Source organism: Oxyura jamaicensis, chromosome 5 (assembly GCF_011077185.1).
Source record: "Oxyura jamaicensis isolate SHBP4307 breed ruddy duck chromosome 5, BPBGC_Ojam_1.0, whole genome shotgun sequence".
Lineage (NCBI taxonomy): Eukaryota > Metazoa > Chordata > Aves > Anseriformes > Anatidae > Oxyura > Oxyura jamaicensis.
This window is the reverse complement of record NC_048897.1, coordinates 19,449,976-19,468,463: the sequence shown is the minus strand read 5'-3', so window position 1 is coordinate 19,468,463 and position 18,488 is coordinate 19,449,976. Positions and strand designations below refer to the sequence as shown.

Sequence of the window (18,488 nt, the reverse complement as noted above, 5' to 3'; positions counted from 1 at the left end):
AATCGCAGCTAACCTAATGTACCCAAAGCTTTCCCCGAGCTGTCTCTGAAATTAGGACGCTCCAGAAAACATCTCAGATTGGGGCTGGCTGCCTTCCAGCAGCATGCAACACGGCGATAGCGAGAGCGAGCACGCTGTGGCGAGCAGCTGCTCCACCGCCGAGCTGGAGCTTCACCCATGGTCACTTTCCAGGAACGTTTGGACAGTCACGGATTTATGCATGGATCCAAAGGGTTTGCAAGCGTTCGGAAGATGTTCCTAATGGATCCTTAGTACTGATGTTTAAATACCACAGGGTAAGGTGCTTTAAAAGTACCTGGCTGGATTTCCAAAGAGCAATCGCTACCTTACAGGTTCTTCAGTTTGAGGCTGTGACTCCAGCAGGTGTTACGGGGTCACAGAAATACTCCCTATCTCATCTTGCATAGCAGAAGGAATGTTCTAGATGGATGAGGAGAGGATCCTAGTGCAGCTCTGGCATGGAAGAACAGGAGAGTTAGCTGTCTAGAATCATGAAGAGGAACATTTTAGGTATTTAAATGCATTTATCGTGTATCACCAACTGAAAAGCTAAGTGTATGTTATAGAATTGAAATAGTTTTTTAATGGCAGTTCTTAAAAAGGGAAGTCCAAACAGGCTTTCAGTCTTCAGGTATATAAGTACAACAGAGCTGGATGTGACTACGGCATCATGGCGCATGATTACGCAGTTTGTCCGTACCAGAAGAATTCAGGTAGCAAAGCCATCACAACAGTGCACGCTGTTAATGAGGCTACTGCATTCCCAGATCCTTTTCAATGAACTTCCTCCACACACTTCTGACGTGTCAGATCGTAAGATGTGGGAGATGCTCACCAGGGCCACAGAGGGAGGGAGAGGCTCCGACAGAAGGCGCCAGCCCAGCTCACACGCTATCTGAGGCCCGTCCCCGGTGGAGGCCCACACCCTTGGCTGAAGCGCAGGGCTAGGGCTGGGTCCAGCTCCGGGGCCCCTGTGGGCTCTCCCTGAGTCCCAGGCCTAAAAGGTCGACATCCAGCCACGCAGGGCGTCCTGGCATGGGGGCTGCTGGTGTGAGGCTCAGCCAAGCTGCTCTCCCCGCCATGTTCTGCCTGTGCACGGTGCCTAGAGCTGCAGTTAGGGGAGCAGCAATGCTCGCGAGCAACACGTGCTCTCACAGGTCTCAGGATAGCCTGAGCTGGTTTATTTTCTTTATGTGGAAATAAAAACATTTTTATGCCTTTGTAATTAAGTAATGCTAACTTGTTTTTTTAGTGGGGAGAGGGATGAAGAATTTAGTTTGGCTCTTTCCCATGTAAGGACACAGTCAGAATGGCAAGTCTGGAACAGCTGACTGTGTGGATACTTACCATGGAATAAGAAGGGGTTTATTCCAAAATAATTCCCATGCTTCAATAATGCACAATTAATTCTAGAATAAAAGGACTCTCTTCCTTTTGATAGAGCACTTACACATAGGCCTCTGCTTGAATAGCTGTTGCAGAATGAATGAGGCACAGTCGTCGTTTCAGTTTCCCTGTGTAGACAAGCCCTAAGAGCCTTCAGAGTTTCTGAATGCTAATCCTTCTTCTGCCACTAATGTGTGCGTAACCTTAGGCAAGTCACTCCGTTTCTATTTTAATATTCTCATTTAAACGGAAAGGGAAAATGATAGTTATTTACCTCAGAGGAGTGAGGTGAGAGTAAATTAATTAACATTTATGTTGCTCTCTGAAGGTTTAGTGTTATGAAAGGGTAAGTAGTAGGACTGTTTCTGATTAGGGCTGGTCAGAGTTCCTGCAAGCACAGGGAAAATTTGACTAAGAATCTGAACCACCCTGAAACAAAATGCATTACTTATTCATTGATGAACAATGAACATGTGAAAATTTGTATACAGCGCACTCTTCCAAGGAGGAAAGCATTACAATTTGGATATACAATGTGCCAGAAAAACAGATGAGGTAATTCACATGTAGATCATTCACAAGAGCTCAAGACCAGTGAGTTTCAGGGTATGGAAAAGCTCCACACTCTCATTCATATTCTCAGGAAGTCAGTGTATGTTGGGAAGATTTTAGAGTATTTTCTAGCACTGTTGGCCTGGGGCTTTTAGAGGATTCTCTCTAACGTGGATCATTTCATTGATCCAGTTTACTGTACATAAACAGATACACTGCCATAGCAAAGGACAATTTTCCTTTGGGGGTATTGGGGGCAGGAATAAGAGGCAACTTCTTTGGCCATCTTTGGTAGAAATGGCAGTATCTTGTGAACTGTAGTTTCTCTGTTCTTTTTTTCACTCACTAACAGGCCTTTTCTGACAAGAAGTAGATATAAACACTCGCTGACTTCACCAGTTCCCAACTTCACCATGCAACCTGTACTATCAACTCTGAACTCTCTAAGGGAAGGAGACTGACATTTAAAAGTGACACTCTCTGCAGCTTACAGAAACTCCCCCTGAAGTACATCTGTTCCATTTAATTTGCATGGGTAGTTACTAATTGGGCATAAAGTATCTGAAGCCATTAAAACTCAAAATGAGAAATACACATTAGTTAGAATTAAAAATACGTATATTTGTTAATAAAAGCAAAGAAATATTTCTGAATTTGGTGCATTTAACTTGGTAGAAATATTGAAGAATTGACTGGAAAAAGGATTTGAAAAGAAAGAAAAGACTGCAGCATTTGCAACAAAACAGCAGCATGGAAGAAAGTGTTAGGGTGAGCATGGAGGCTGGTGGAAAGGGATCAGTAAGTAGGAAGCACAAAATTAAATGATCAGTGTCAAGTCTGACAGGCAAGAATTGTGACCTATCAGCTGTCAGTGGGATCATGGAGGCACACATGCAATTTCAGTTTCCTCCTGCCAAGCCTGTCTGTCCTGGTTTGCGATCAGTAGGCTCTTTCTCATAATTTGCAAGGATCTGCATCATCCTCTGGCATTTCAGGGGACTGCCAAGCCACTGGAATAGAGAAGAGAAGCCCAGAAACTGTACTAAGGGGAGCCACTTAGTTCATAGGCAGGTACATATATAATCCTCAGAAAATAAATTGCAAAATATACACATGCAGAACAAGTCTGCATTTATAGAAGCACCAGTGCACACAGACATTGACTTTATGAATCAAGAAGGCTTTTCAGTGGTAAAGACACAGTTAATAACCTTGGCTGATTAAAAAAAAAAAAAAAAAAAAAAAAAAAGAGAGAGAGGGAGAGAGAAAATAAATTTTATTTGGATGCACAGTAGAATACTTAAGAATATTATTTTGGTGTTGCCATTTGCTTTTAATTCAGCACCTGGAACAAAGACATACCTGGTTAGACAAAAGCCCACTAGTTCAGCATTATATGTCAAATAGTCATAGTACTTACTATAGGCTTAGAAGAAAATGAAAGATAAGAGAAGGAGAGTTAGAGACTTTCTTTGCCTGAGAAGAAGGTAATAACAAAAGGGACTTTGGAAAAGAGGGGGTTCTCTTGTTTCAAATTTTCAAGTGATGTGATGCACCATTAGACATCAAATCATACTATACAAATATTTTAAAGTAGCATAAGCAGCAAGCACAATCCAGAAGAACTCCGAAGTGCTTTTGTAGACTATTTAACACAAAGTTCCCCTCCCATGCATTAAAAGATTAATGGTGAAAAGTCAAACACTCAAAAGTAATAAATGCCAACTGCCATCTGCTTATACCATTATTTCAGATTTCTTGGGCACACACAATCCATAATATAAATTGTAATTCGATGATTACACAACTTTCTCCACAGCTCCTCTGAAGCCAGGGGATTTGGATTGCAGCTCCACACCTTCTTTTCTGCACGCTCTTGTCCACTGACTCTGAAGACAGGAGGATGCATTGCCCACAAGGTTGATCTAGAGTGTTCATCAGAACAGAATGTTTCACAAACAGTAAGTAATGTGTTTTTTCCCTTTTCCTGTAAGGTGATATTAGTATCCCCATTTCACAGATTAAGTGGCTAGCACCTGGTTTTCCAATACATTTAGAACTGGATAGCTCTTCTTGTCAAGGAAGCACAGCTCCCCAGGAATTCCCTTTTAACTGTGAATGCCTCTGCAAATCAAGTTCCAGGCCCTGGAGGAAGGCTGTAGCTGAGGAGACACTTTAGGACTCCATACACAGGTACTGCTAACCAAAGAAGCAGATCTGTCCACTCCACACCCTGCTTCTTCTCCCTGCTGTCTGCTTGTTCCTGCCCCAACCTTTGTCCTTCACAGATGTTCATGTGACTCTACAGCAAACTGACTCAGAGGACTGATCCAGCTAGAAACTAACTCAGCAGGAAAAGTACCACTAGCTTTCAGCCAGATGAGCTTCCTGATCCAGTTTACAGTGTGGCCTCATAAATGCCTCTCTCGGTACAAGAGACAAGATACAGGAACAGACAGGCAGGAGGGCAGGCAGGCAGGATTCCCTTTTTCAGTGGTGGTGCTACTTTTCTTCGGATAAAAGTGTTTGTCAAAGTTTAGCATGAGGGCCACAAACACATTAGTTTAGTTTGGCTCAAAGCTACACTCAAAGAGAGACAGAAGCTGGAATAGAGGGAGTAGAAGAGCTCACAGTTCTGGCTCAGTTGCCCTCTTACCTTAAAACTACCGAACTCTGCGTGCTTCTGTGGGACTGCTCTTCGTTGTTGGGACTTGCACATTGTGTTCAAACATAACATGTAAATTGGCATTCCTCTTCGCAGATTTCCTAAGTAGCTTATATCTGCAAAAGAATATGACATTTTATTCTGCAAATGACTGTACTATTTAAGACAAGTCAGCTGAAAGGAGGAAGTGTGTTTTGGGTTGTTTCTGTCTATTATGAAGAACACATTCTGAAAGATACACAGAAACAGTCCAAAGCCAGTATCTCAGGGCTGATATTATGCTCTTTCACTGGCACAAGAATTCCTCGCTTCCTTTCTAAGAAATAGTAGAATTTCATCAGAAGTGGTAGAGAATGCTCCCATCAAGAACAGCTCACAACAGTATGCTTAAGGCATGCGCCTGGTAAGTGGGAGCTGTCACTGGAGATTCATCTGGTCCTAAGAGAAATGTGACCCAAATGTCCTGTATCCTGGGCAAGTTTAGTCCACTATGGCAGAAAGGAGTGGCTGGCAACACCTCAAAATGAAAGCAACCTCTCCTTTCTACTTGTAATATACATCTCCAGAAAATAATAATAATAATATATAAAAATATATAAAAATATATATAAAATATATAAAATATATAAAATATAAAAATGATAATAATAATAATAATAATAATTGCAGGCTGTGAATATTAAGGAACAAAAGTATATTCTAATATTATATTGGATTTTAATAGTCAAATCATTTAAAGAGAGAGGAAAACAAATAAACAGTACCCTTAGCGATGCCTAGTAAGTTTAAGCAGAATTCTCAAACTTGAATGATTCATTCTGAAGAAAATATCAAGCAAAAAGCCTTCAGATATATTTCATTTTTGTATGTCCATAACTCAAGGTGACTATTTTCTAAGCTATTTTATATGCAATTAGTCTGAAATATGTTTTTTTAGCTCTCAGTTTTCTGAACAAAATATAAAATGACACAGTTATTAACCTTTGGGAAATTTCTCCTACACACAACAGAATTAAATTCTACAGAAAAAAAAAAAAAAATGAATAACATTGGGAGAAATTCCAAATGACTTACCACTCATTTGTTTGATGGATGGTTGGGCTAGCTCTCACTTTTTACAGAGCTGCCAATCACCCTGAGTTCTGGGATATATTCCGAGAACTCACTTAGAATCACAAATTGCAGTCACAGGCTTCCGTGGCTGAAGCTGTTATGGAAGAAACAATTACTTAGAGAAGGAGATGGTACTGTTTCTGAGGGAGGGTAATGTTGTGGTATCAGTGGCTTTGACTTTTCAGCAGAGTAAGTTTCTTCTTCTAATATGACATTTAAAGAGATGTTATCTGTTTGGAAATCTGTTCTGTCTGAGGATTTCTCTACTGATGTTGAAACTCAAACTGAGATCACCATAATAGATAGAGAGAGGGAAATTGTTATATCAGTTTGTTTATTCTGCATTTGGCAACTCTCTGAATACTCAATTTCATTCTTTCCATAGCAAAGGGTGTTAGTCATTCTGTTGTTTGTCTGGGTATTTCGTATAGTAAAAGGAAAAGGGAAAAACATTTTGCAACTCTTGAAATCCAAAAACTGACAAAAGTATTCTGGAGTGTGGCTAAAATGCAAAACTACTTTCCACAATTTTTTGAAAGAGTTAACCCACCTGTCATTACTACGTGTATTGTAAAAGTATATTTATACTCACAGAGTACATGAAGTCAACAAAGTCTGAGTAGCTATACTTCTATTTTGGTATAACTGCTTCAGTTATTATAGGAGCTGCATGTGGCTCATCCTAGATTACCTAGATTGAAAGTCTGGTTCACCAGATTTTTCATTACATCTCAACCTCGAATGCCACCTTTTCTATTGTGAAAAGCACTTCCTATCTCACATCAACTCCTTCAACACAAAGATGGGGGGAAAAAATCAGGATCTCTTCTCCCTAAATATCCATGCCACAAGGTTTCTGTAACAGGAGTGATTTAGCCTCCAGCCAACACCCTTGCATCATTAGGGTCCATTAGTTAGCCTTTCTGCCTCCACAAGGTCTTGAAATCTTATTGCAGGAAGAGATTGCTAAATTAAGATCTCTTAAGATCACTCTTCACAGTTCAAAACTCAGTATCCACTGTTCTTCCCACTTGCTGTACATCAGGTTTCAGTTGCTTTGAAGTCATCTTCCAGCTATTTTCATCAAAGCAGACTTCACTGGAAAAAGGAGAAGGTTGGCACTTCAATTCAGCCTAGAACTGCAACTAGATTTCAACCAAACCGCAAGCACGAAACTGCTTTAAGGAATCCCTAAAGGACAAATGCAGGGATCTGTAAAGGAAGAGTGTCAGGTAGAGACACAGCACTTTTTTCCTTCGCAGTTTATATTTCATATGAAATACATGAAATTGCAGCTTTGCCTTTTGCTGTGGAACTTCTTCACCATAAGACTCTTCAACGTGCCGTAAGATTACGAATAAGTGTTGCAAGCTTTTTATTAACTCCTTATGTTGTAATAACACCTACATTATATTGTGCAGCCAGAGTAACTGCACAAACTATGGAGTTATTTAAAGTAAATCAATAAGCATATATGTGTGATGTATTACTTTTCAGCAATACAAGGGCACCAATATAGATTTATTTTTGCTGCTAAGGGAGAAAACAGAAGGGTCTGTCCCAGCACATAGCTCCTCCAGGTCTGCTGAATCATGGAGGCTTTGAAAGTATCCCATGGCCTGAAACTATATTCCCTGGGGGTATCCTCTTGCTACTTAATAAACCTTTTCTTCTCAAAGGTCAAATATTCAGTCTTGCCTATCCATTGTTATTCAAGGTTCACAGAAGTTTCACAAGCAGAAGCAATAAAATAAAAATGTCTGTTGTATATTGTGGTTTCGGACTACAGAAGTCTGTTTTGTTGATACAAATGTTCATTGAATGCTGAATGGCTTTTAAATTAGCTTATAAAATCATCCAGAAATTATTTACAGGCGGAAGCCAAAGTGTATTTGTGTAAACTTTAGATGGATGTGGCTACAGAGCTTGTTAAGCACGAATACCAGGCTGGGGCTTTGAGAGCCTGAGGTACTGACAACATTTTAAGACTATCAAATCCTAGTGATGTTAGAACCTCGGAAAAGAATACACAGGGGCTTGTAAAATGGGGCTTCTGGCAATTATCTAGGGGAAGGAGCTGAGAAAAAAAATGCCTGCAGACACTGTTTTAAGAATAAAATCTTCTCCAATTGCCAAGGGACTAATGAACTATATCTCAGAATGCCAGCCAAAGTCCTTCTGCCAAAATGTGCATTTCATTTCAGTGAAAGCAAGGAAGAAATGTATTTCAATCTTTTTTCCATCTTCAAAAATGGAAAATGATTTTAAGAGTCATCAAAAGTTTTTTAAACTTAAAAAAAAAAAAAAAAGTTATCTGCAATTTTCATTCAAGAAAAGTTAAAAACCCTACATAAAGCCATAGAATCATAGAATACCCCAAAGTGATACTCTGTGATCCTATGGAAGGGTTGGAAGGGACCCACAAGAATCATCAAGTCCAACTTGAACTCCAGCAGACTCAGTTCCGTGACCCCTGCCCTGGAGAGCTTGTTCCAGTGCCCCACCACCCTCTTGGTGAAGAACCTTTTCCAAATACGCAGCCTGAACCGTCCCCATTGCAGCTTCAAGCCATTCCCTTGGGTGCTATCACTGTCCCCAGAGAGCAGAGCTCAGTGCCTGCCCCTCCATTCCCCCCATGAAGAAGCTGCAGGCCGCCATGAGGCCTCCCCTCAGCCTGCTCTGGGCTGAACAAACCACGGAGCCTCAGATGTTCCTCATACATCTTCCCCTCCAGACCCTTCCCCACCTTTGTAGCCCTCCTTTGGACATTAAAACCTATTCAAAAATTAATAGGGTTATTTTACATGTATGTATGTATTTCCCCCATTTAAAACTGGAAGGAAGAGTTCATGATATTCTTAGCAGTTCTGATCTAGAGTAACCAACACAATTGTGTTTCAGGCTGTTGTAACTGTGGAATTCCCTGTCCCAGTTTCTGGTGAATAAATCCTTAGGTTTCTTTCTCAGTTTTCTGAAAACCCCTCCTGGGATTAAAATCTCAGCCTGTGTGCCTTAATGAGACATCCTAATGACATCAGTGCACCTCCTTTCCTCCAGACTTACTTTATGTTTTCCCCCACTTTGAATGGCCCGAAACACCCAATATTCCCCACACCAGCTCTGTAAGTATTTTGTCTTTAAAAATATATATAGTTCTTCTCAAATTTTTAAACATTTATGTTTAAAAAACAAACAAACATGACTTCAAATGTCATTTAGCAGAATAATATAAGTTCTTGCAGTTGCTTTGTCCCCTCTAGTCATTTAATGACATAGGTAGATCTGCTGATCTAATTATGAGGCACATGGACTGCAGGACTTCCTGTCTCGATGTTTTCCTTACAAGTTTTAAGATATTTCTTTTTTTTTTTTTCACAATTTTACTTTTTATGGTTCATTTCTGCATTTGGAATACATATAGAGCTTCCAGATATCTTAGCTAAATTTGCAGTGAAGTGACTGTTTTTCTGCGATATCGCCTGGTGGAGTTAATTCCGTTTCTGTAACAAAACATAACTTAGTTGAATCACAGTAACTATGACTCATTAATCTGAGACATCTGTTGATAACCCCTGAAGTCACTATATTTCAGCACTGCAACAATTCATAACCCTTGCACAAAACAAATAGGGAGCATTAATGGATTAGTAACCTCTGTGTTTTGGCCTCCTGTGATCTTTAGACTCAACAGAACCGTAACCATAGTGTAAAAATGAGGTAAGTGTTAGAAGTCTAGACATCCTATATCTGGCCATTCTCTGTGGTAGCTGCCCGGGGGTAGTCATTAGAAAATCTATAGTTAAGCAGATTAAAGTTTCTTGTAAGTGGTGGTGTTGGCAATGCCCTCCAAACAGAACAGGATAGTTGTAAGAGTAGTAGTGCATTTTTCCTGACTTGTATTTCTTGCCTAAATACTTAAATGGCCTTTACTGAGGCTGGACTTTCAAAATGAAAAGAAATTAGTTTGTGTACAAATACTTGTTGTCACCTTTTCTAGTTTGCTTTCCCCTCTATCTCCTTGAGACCTCTTCATTATAATTTATTGACACATAGCCTAAAAAACTGTGATTTTTCTACTGGGAGTGGCAGTCACTGTTTGAAAATTCACTTGTATTAATAATTTTAAGCCTTGATGAAACAAACATGACAATTATGTAAGGAACAAATAACATTGCACATAATTTTGCAAGTGATCAAATAGCTTATGGTTGCACATGATGGTGCAATAATTTTGCAGACTTTTTCCTGAAAATCCTCCAGTTCTTTTTTTCCATCTATCTTTATTGCTTTGAAGAAATGTGGAGAAAAAAGTTATTCAGTGAAATCCATCACCAGCATAAAATGTGATTGACAGGGGGTTTTGTGAGTTATGCTGGTTTAATAGAAATCAGATTCCTGTTCTAACATCAGAGGAACACATTTGGTTAGAAGTAAGATACAGTTGCCAGTGGAGGATTCTTTTATGTCTGCTTTTAGATAGGTCCCCGCTGCCCTTTTAAAAATGTAAACATGCAATTAATGCAAGCACATATAGTGAAATATTCCTGGTGTTATCTTCCAGGTGAGACCTTTAGAGCTGTAGTGCTGTGTTCTGTGTGGTTATTAAACTTCCAATAACTCTTCTGACTGTCTTCAGTATTTGCACTAACGTCTTTGGCTCAAATTTCCTCTCTCACACTGTATAATATTAGTTCTTTATCAGCCTACACCCTTCATTTTGCAAGTGGCTATATTGATCTAGGCCCTTTTTGTGTCAACATGCACATACTGTCACTGCTTAATGCACATCATAGCTCAATTCAGTGGGAGTCACTACTCATCTGAGCCCTGACAGGAATGGCATCAGGTTTGTTAAGTGCTTTGTGGCTCTTGGCACACCTTTACCATTTACAGTAATTTCTTTTTGGCAGTAGTAGGATTTCTAGGTGAAGTGGTAGAGCTTTATGATGCAAGTAACCTTGCTGTTGAACTTACCAGGAAACCAATCTCAACTCTGTTAGGTTATTTTTTAAAATTATATGCAACCTTGAAGCACTCCTTGCCAGTCCGTCCACCATCAAAGCCCGGAGTGGGCAAGAACAAGAAATTCCATCTGCTATTTTTGCATCTTTTATGTCTGGTGATTTGAAAAATCATATTTGAAAAAAAAAAATTAAAAAAATCAAATATTGTCATTAACTGTGTGTTTATGGATTGGCCTCATGGTCTGCTGATAGCATTTTGTGCAGCTACCACAAAATTCATTTATGGTTATTTGATTTTAGGAATGCTACCTGAAGAACAGCTGCTCTGCAGCTACCTCTGTTGGCTGATCAAGCATCAAGTCCTGTGGCTGTCTGTAGGGTATCCTCTCCCATCTCTTTCCCCAGTGAACATAATGTGTGCTTCACTTTAATCACAAGTGGTCCCCCATACTTCAGTCTTGGTACTGCAACCCATGTGCTCAGGGTTCAAGTCACTGAATGAAGATGAAATGTGAAGGCTCACCTTGAGGGCTGCTGGCAGAGATATACAAAGGAACAACTGTTCATACAACCTGCTTTCTTTGGACTGACAGAAAAGCAAAGCAGAAAAGCTTATAAACAAGGTAAACCAAGTAGTGCTTACACTAGGTGAGGGGCCTAAGAGTGCTACTTTCAGGAACTGGCCTCTTTTCCAATGCAAACTGCTGCAGCTCTTGCCACCACAGCAAGTCTTTTGCTAGCTAGCCTGGTTGATGGTGTAAGCTCCCCTACAGGATACCCTTGATGCTGCTTTAGTGATCAGTTAACTGCAGGCACTTTCCATGAAGGGCCACGCTGAATCACTTTTCTTCCCTGATGAGCCTGGCTTCCCACTGCGCTGACACCCAGTCTCCCCAGCATCCTGCTTTCCCGCCTGGCAGCCAGGGAGCTGCTATGTGACACTGGATGAGCCAAGAGTTGCTGGTTTTGTCTAATGTTATTTTTGTTACCATACTCCTAAAAACACAGCCATAGCCAGGAGGATCTCATGCTACGATTTACAGGGCCTGACTGTCGTTTACACAAAGATGGCTGTGTGGTCCCGACAGCCTTTGAAGTGGGAATAAATGGCATTACCAGACTGCTGTGGAAGGAACAGTTCAGTGTATACAGAAGCCATGTCTGTAACATGCATCTGATGCCCAAGCTTAAAACAATATGCAAAAGTAGGAAAGGTAGCAGTGGGGTATGGAAATTTTATATGACCTAATCAGACAAATAATACCTTAGAAGGGAAAAGCAAGACCAGCAGGTGACTGGTTATCACAACAAAAGATGTCAACGAGCAAATAAAGAAGTAGTAAAACAGAATAAACAGGTTTCTGCAACTGTATATTACAACCTGGTGACAGCAAATATTACTTAGTGATTATTCGTTTGGTGTCTTTGTAATGTATTATGCCCTCAGCAGAGGAGATATTCTTTAATATAAATTTGGATTAACAGAAATCCTGTTCATCTAAAGAAAACCTCTTGGGCATCACATTCCTGAAGGGTGGTGCCATCAGCAACAGGAGACTATTACTAACTGTTGGAACAGACATCTGTGTAACATATTATATATATTTAAAGCTTTAAATATATCTCAGCAGTTTCTCTAGAGGAGATAGTATTTCATTTCCTCTGCTGGTTGAATGTGCACGATCGGGTTGGATGAAAATCCCTTGTTACATGTTTATGTAGGCCATCTTTAAAATCTCGCACTGCATCATGCATTTCAACAACAACTGAAGTACACAAGCACCGCTTTGCAATGTGGTGCACATTACAGACTTCAGCCACAGGTATGAAGTTATTTGGCTGCCTGGGAGCCCCATTACAGAACGCACCATCATGGAGGGCTACAAAAGTACAGTGTCCAGTCTCAGTGCTCTTCTTCAAAGCTGCAGCCCCGTTTATCACAATCTCTACACCTGGCATTGCTTCAGACTCTTTTACAATATACCCTCATTTGTCATATTACAAGAACTGAAACAGAAATAGAAAACTGAAGTTCTTTGTCCAAAAGCAATCTTACTCTCTTTACAGCATACAGGAAGGAGGCAATCTTACTCTCTTTACAGCATACAGGAAGGAGGCAGAAATGAATGTTGCCAGTATCTCAGTTTATTCCAAGATACATCTAAAATGCTTTCCCACATCAATACCACTGAGTGAATTACTGTTGTGAAATCAGTTTGTGCCAATTCTTTCTCTATACCTGCTCAATTCCCCTGCAACCTCTGCAGCTCGGTTCTACCTATCTTAGCACTGAGCATTTCTTTTAGAGCAGACAGACCCATTGATTTTGTTAGGACATCTCCTGGGATCAAACCCTCCCCAGTTTAAATTATGATGGCAGACACTGTCTCTAAACATCTGCTGGCTGCTGGAACAGCTCTCTGATTACAAGCAAGCAATGCCAATGAATGTAAAATTACTTATCAGACAAAAAAAAAAAAAAAAAAAAAAAATGAAGAGAGTTACGCCAGGCTTGGTGGCAGGATGGGAAGGCATTTTGGAGAGATCACAAAGACAACATTGTCAAAAATTGATTTGGCTTATTCAAAGCACTAAGATATGTGATTGTGAGAAATTGTAAGATTTCAATTCCCCTATTCAGCTTGGAGTTTCTTTAGATTCTAATTACCACAGCTTAGAAGAAAAGAAAGCAACAAACAGAGGAAAAATGACCTTTTATGGAAGCTTGGCACTTAAATCTGGGAAGGTTTAAAAACATTATTTTAAGAGTTTATTATATAAAATAATCTTAGTAACACTTCATATTAAATAAATAGAGAAACATTCTCTAACCTGTGCCAAGGCGTGTCACCACTGACCTGCCTCTCACCTACAGGGCCACTTGTGATCTCGAAAAAAAATCTGTGCTTGCAACCAGAGGGAAGAAATATTACATTCTTAACACATAACTGCAACGTGTCCTTGGGCATTGTGCTGAAGGTATTGAGATGAGCAATTTGAGCAGCCCTGCCACTTCAGCAGTATGCAGGAGATGGGAACACCTCACAAGCCCCACCACTGCCTGCTTCCCGGAGCAGCTCCAACACCGCCCAGCAGTGGGCTGGGGCTATCCAAGCTGCCGAAACAACAGCGATGATCGTGCAGCGGTTCTGATGCCACACAGAAGTGGTTTGCACCCCAGCACTTCAGACACCAAGCACATGCCCAGATCAGCCCAATGGAAATGTCCTTTCTCACTGTACTGGACATTTGAAGTTCATACCCAAACCCCATGGCTTGAACTCACCTCTACTTATAACGTGTAACCTAACAGTCTAACATGTAACGCGCTCTCTGATAGAACAACAGAAAAATTAAAGAGTGCCTGATTGAATCAGGCACAAGCTTCCCATGGGATAAAATTAAACAGCTTTCTGCTGCTGCCATGAAGGAAAATGCATCAGGTACCACTGCAATGATTTAATCACGCAGCATTTGAGAAAGGAACAGCGGCATGTATACCACAGCAACATCAATAGGAAACCCAAAGCTGAGAAATGCTAGATATCTGGTTAAATAATGAATTCACCTTTCCCCCCTTTCCATATGAGCTTGGAGATTTCTTTTTGACAAGCAAGAGGTTTTGTCTCTTTTTGGTAATAAGAGTTGATGAGGTGTACGAAGAGAAAAGGAAAATCTCAGTGTTTCCATTCCTTCTGCAAAGCCCTGCATTAACTGAGAAATCAGCCTTTTAGTTGCAGCTCCTTCTCCTATCATCTGTTTGCAGAAGTTCATTGCTTAATTCCCATTCATATCGCCTCTGTGGAGAATAACAGGCTGATGACATTTCAGTTAATCATCATCTTCCCCTTCTGTGACAACCTGCCAGCAGCCTTTTTGAAAATAAACTTGCAGAATGAAATTTTTTAAAAGAAGGATTTTTCCTCATCCTCATGGAGGGCAAGAACTGACAAGATGAATATTGGAGAATTTTTACAAATGAAATATATATATATAGTCTGGATTTATTACCATTTCCTTCTCAATACTTGATGCAATTTGCCTGGCAAGTTTCTAATTGAGATAACTTAATGTTTTTGCCTTTATCCCCTTTAGCATATAGGACCCCTACTGCCTCTGTAATGTGCTTACTAGCAAGGATACCTTAGGTTTCCATGGACTAACTTAATTATCAGGCAGCTATACAAGTGCTAACATAATCATCCCTTTGTGTGTGTGCGTGCAGAGAGAAAATCCTTTGCAGGGCAGGAAAGCAAGGAACCTTTTAGAAGACTTCTAGCCATTAATGCTAGACGTCTTATGTGTCATGAAGTCTAATAAATATGGCCATTTAACCCAGTTGACATTCCAGTAAGGGAACGGGAAATGCCAGAGTGAATTGGAAAGAACACTGGGAGGCTTGGAGGGCTTGCTGGCAGCAAGGCTCACAGGAGCCATCACCAGCAGTTGAACTGAAGTCATGGCAGGTGTAAGATTTGGGTTGAGGCCACTGAAGCCCAAGGAAATACTATGGGCCAGAGGCAAAACCACAAGCATAGGCATCACTGACAAACAAAGAGAAAAGTCAGAGGCTGCCTCAACCAAAGTGACAGCTTTTGTGAAAGTTCAATCAAAGCTGCACAAGTGTCAGCACCTTTTGTTCATAGCAACAAAAGGCAGGATGTTGAGCTATCTGGAAATAGCCTATCTTGTAAATCGCTGCAATGTCATCAAGAAGAAGAAATTCAAGTTTCTATCAGCAACTGCCAGCTTAAAGTCAGGAAAAATATCCAGGGGCAGGCAAAATGAAAACCTCCTTCATTAACACAGTCAGTTAAACTATGATGTCTGAACAGAAAGCCCGTGGTTCCTTCCTGAAGCTGAATATGCAGTTGATCTTATAGAGATAGTTGATCTGATAGAGACCTTTGTCAGCAGAGCAGAGGGTCGGCAGTTCATTTATGACACAGAGAACCAACAAAGAAGTGAGAGCATATTCCAGCAGCCTTGGGACTGTTAGGCCGAGAAAAAGTGAAGGAAAGAAGGGAAGCTGTTGCATGACTGGTTGAAAGAAACTTGTGCTAGCATCTCTCTTTGATGAAGGTGCAGTGTCGCCACAGCTTGGGCTGCATGGGGACTGAGATCCGGAGCTCCTAGCAGGAAACTTAGAGCCTCCAGGAGTACAGATAGATTTCCTAATCTTGCTGTAAATGCATCAGAGTTGTGAAGAAATTCACTCCATCCTTTCTCCAAGGGACAATTTCCATATGAACACAAAAACATCAACATTAATTTTCATTTATTACAAGAGTAATTGGTTAGCTGCGGATAGCTGGTTTGCAACTTCTTTCCCTCCTTAGAAGAATTAATAGAGAAATCACTTAGGCAGCATTAGCACTGAAATACATTTCTTTCAGAGAACTTTCATTCCAGCTCCTTCTGCAGTGGGTAGGGAACTCACACCCACCACACACCCCCACGGTCTATCTGACTTCTTCACACAATGTACAGTATAATCACTCTGTACCTCCACTACAGAAGGTGGCCAGCCGCGTGACTGGTAACCATAGCAGCTGCAATAACCCAAAAAATCCACTGCTGAATGTATGCACAAGTCTGCTGCTTTAGCATCACTTTATTTTCTGTGAACAGTATCAGTGGGTATACCTCAAGATGTCCCAGTGATTGGTGAGAAAAGATTCTGTTCCTTGCCACATGGAAAACAGCATGTCTCGCACAGAAGAATGTTTTCTGTCAGCCTCTTGACTTTTGTAATGTCTAGAGATATTTTTCAGGAGCTGTAATCTTAGGCATTCAAACTAGGATTTCTATTTCTTGTATGGGAAAGATTGGTCCTGGAGATTTTCCATGCTGGAATCTCTGGTCTTTTTCCTGTCATGTGCTGAGTGCTGCCTGCCAGGGACTGAGAATTAATGGCAGGCAGTAACATTTGATTCTTTCCCAGTAACAACTCCAAAACCCAGTGTCATGATACTACTAGCTGCCTCAGTGCTTTCAGGCAGAATCAGTGAGCTTTCTGCAGGTGGTACACGTGGGTAGGGAATTTCCCCCTTACCTCTCCCTAGTTATCACTTTGCAGCTGATCAGAAGCTTGGGAGAACTTCATCCCTTGGGGGAGGATGCAACAGGATGGGGCTCTCCTCCTAGATCTTCTTGGGCTATGGGAGCTGCCTCCCCAAGGACTTACAGACCCTTCTTAACCCGATACATCAGCAGCTTTGGTCTGCCCCATCATCTCCCCACTGCTGGAGTGAACACACCACGGATACAATAGCACACCAATGCTATAGAAGAGAGTGAAGAAGAAGGGGAGTAATGGCAAGAGCAAAATGAAGCCAAGCAGCATCACTACAGGTAGAGCAGCAAGGACCTAGGACTATTGCTGTGGATATTTTGACAGAATATCCTCTTAGCTTTGGTAGCTGATCCACTGCCATGGGCATTTAGAAAGCTGTTAGTGTTGTGGAGCTGGTACACCACTGCATCCACTATCAAAAGCATTCAGCTCCCGACAGTATGTCACACTTGGACATAATCCAAAGTCAGTGACAGTCTAAGACCTGTGAGTTATAAAGCCAATCCTTGCATGCTTATTTATATTAGAAAGCTCACATTTCATCCCAAAGCCCAAAAGCAAGATATATATACCTCAACATGCAACAAATTACAGATGACTCATGGAATCCGAGTTCAAGTCTTTTGGACTGCAGCACAAATGCTACCACCAAAGCAGCTGCTTGGCAGAAGAGTCCCTTTCTTCTGTCTTTAGGAATATCAGGAGCATCAGAAAACTCAGTGCTATTATTTTCAGCAACATCCTTTTGTTCAGAGAAAGTAGAGCAAGTAAGGATTTAGCATCATCTAAAAGTGAAACGTAATGCTGCAAATGCAGTCTTTGCAGAAATCTGGAGTGCTCAGGTAACAACCTTACAGGCCAGACTTGTTTTGATTACTTTTAAAACAGTGGAGACACATAAGGACACTTGACCAATGTACAGAACAGCTGATCCAGGCATCTCCAGAGATAAAAGCATGAGTTGCTACAGTTTTGGTCTATGTGCTGCAATTATTAGTTGCAATAAACATTCATATTTGAAAACTAGCATAGAAAGGGCTTACCAGGAGCATTGGTTTGCAGCCTCTGGTACCAATGTGAGCCAGAATTTGTCCTCAGGAGACCAAGGAGAAGGTACTTAGGAGAATATTGGGATGATGACTGCCTCACTACTTCACAAGAGCAAATGAAGAGCAGGCTCTCCACAAGCCTTCTTCCCTGTTAAGCAGGGCATTGCTGGCAAAAAAAAACAAGCCAGGAACATCAGGCTGGAAGGGGCTGCTGGAAGAGCCCGGCACTCTGGTTTCAGAGACGTGCACCTCGTTACTCAATTCCCTTCCTGAAGAGATTAAATGAGGAATTGTCATACCTGTGGTTCCCTCAGAGCCTCACGTAAGCAACTCGTTCATGAATTTCAAACTCTTTAAAGGGTCCCTGCTTTAGGCAGAGTCCAAGACATGCTGCAGTCTTACTAGTTTGTTAAAGCTTAGGGTGATGACAACCCCGACTGACATGGCTGAAAATTCTACAAATTGTTACCAGATATTTTTCGTTATTTCTATAGTGTAAGAATTGTAAATACCAGCATTTTTGTATGACTGCACCTAACTATACACAAACAAAAGATCGTTTACCTTATTACATTTTTTCCATGAATCTCTTGTGTAAGAGCTTCTATTCCAACAGAACAACAGTCTCTCGTCTGGCTTTTAATTTTGTGGAAACAATTAAC

The 18,488-nt window shown here is 40.9% G+C and overlaps 1 long non-coding RNA gene across 1 annotated transcript; it reads right to left on the bottom strand.

Moving 5' to 3' along the window:
• Positions 1 to 3,218: 3,218 nt before the first annotated feature.
• On the bottom strand, positions 3,219 to 18,248 carry LOC118167559. Its single transcript, XR_004751192.1, has 4 exons — positions 17,821 to 18,248; positions 5,699 to 5,831; positions 4,616 to 4,740; positions 3,219 to 3,884 (listed from the first exon to the last, which is right to left on the bottom strand). It is a non-coding gene; the product is annotated as an uncharacterized LOC118167559 (long non-coding RNA).
• Positions 18,249 to 18,488: the final 240 nt, after the last annotated feature.